The sequence below is a fragment of the Elephantulus edwardii genome, unplaced genomic scaffold, assembly GCF_000299155.1.
Source record: "Elephantulus edwardii isolate Elephantulus edwardi_28Jun2011 unplaced genomic scaffold, EleEdw1.0 scaffold00221, whole genome shotgun sequence".
NCBI classification, from domain to species: domain Eukaryota; kingdom Metazoa; phylum Chordata; class Mammalia; order Macroscelidea; family Macroscelididae; genus Elephantulus; species Elephantulus edwardii.
In genome coordinates, this window is record NW_006399971.1 from 3,565,343 (window position 1) to 3,566,817 (window position 1,475).

The following is a 1,475-nucleotide window of genomic DNA, read 5'->3' on the forward strand; positions in this document are numbered from 1 at the left end:
CTTTCTTTCATGAACTGTCTATTCATATCCTGTGCCCATGTGGTCGTTGGAGCAGGGGTGGCTTGTCTGAACAAGCAGAAATCTGTCTGGGACTATGGATATTAGGGATGGGGACAGTTTCCCTTTAAGCAGCATGTAGAAGTCAGATTTGGCCATCTTCATATTGCATGTGCTCCTTTTGCAATTGGTGTCAAAAGTGGGACTGTTTTGCTCCAGACTCATAGACACATGGTTTAGTTTTGTAACTATGGTGCTTGGGAAGATGTACAGTTGAAATTATTATTGTTTGTTTCTATAAAATGGGGAGAAAACACAAAAAGATTATTTATATTGCTACTTAGAGAAGATGCTTTATGGCCTGAGACAAAAGGGTATGAAGATGAAACTGAGAATTTCTTTAAAAGGCTGTGTATGATGCTTTTTCTCCCTTTTTATGTTATAATGCTAAAATATATTGTAAAAATGATTAATGTTTTGTTGATTTAACTATACTGGCTTTTTTAAAATATTGAGGTATTTTGATTGCAGAAAGTATGATATACATATTACAATTCAGAGGGGGAAAATTGTAAGGCAGTTGAATATTATTTGAGGATTTAAAAAAGGAAAATTTGCCCTAAAAGAATGCTTATAATAGTAGAATTTGGTAGAGTGTGGAGAATAGCCTAAGAAAGTTCAAGCCCCATGCAGTACTTTAAAGAGAGTTACGTGTGAATGGAGACAAGTAGAAAAAAGAGAGACTTTGCAAGTAAACAGAGACAAGGTAAAGCTGACAAGTGTGCTTAACTAAAAATGATCACATGTGTCTACTTGATGAGAATAAGAAGAAAGTATCAGAACTCCATTTCCAGGACTTTAAAGTTAAATAAAGCTGGTGAGTATGCTCAACTCCTATTGACAACGTGGGTCTACTTGATGAGTGGAAATGGAAGATACAAAGATTACTGAGAGTAATGAGTTTGGAATGGTTCTTTCAGCACTGTCCACCTAGCATGATGCATGAATAAATGTAGAAAGCTTTCTGGCTTGTGAAGCAGGGAGTCCTGAGAATCCCTAGTGTGTTGACATGGCCCATGTGGGGCTAAGGTTGAGTAAGGGGACCAGCTGATCTGAAACAAAGAAAAAAGGATGGATTTCTGAGTTTCTGGCTGATGCTCATTTGGATCTAGCCACAAATGTCTGGGGATGTGTTGTTCAGAACCCCACCAGATGAAGAGAAGATGTTTCATTCTGTGAGCTAGTGTTGATTATTGTTATCTGATGATTTATCCTGGTCTGGACCTTTGTTTATAGATACAGACGCTGAAAGTTTCAATTGTAATAGAAGATTCTTCAGAGAAAAATATATGCTGATTCCTCAGACTCTGATTTGAGTAGCACTGGACAAATAAGAAATTGATTATCTAATATGTGCAGGCTGGGTTTAGAAGAAGCCATGGTAGTAGGGATATTATGGTTAATGTTAGATGGACCTT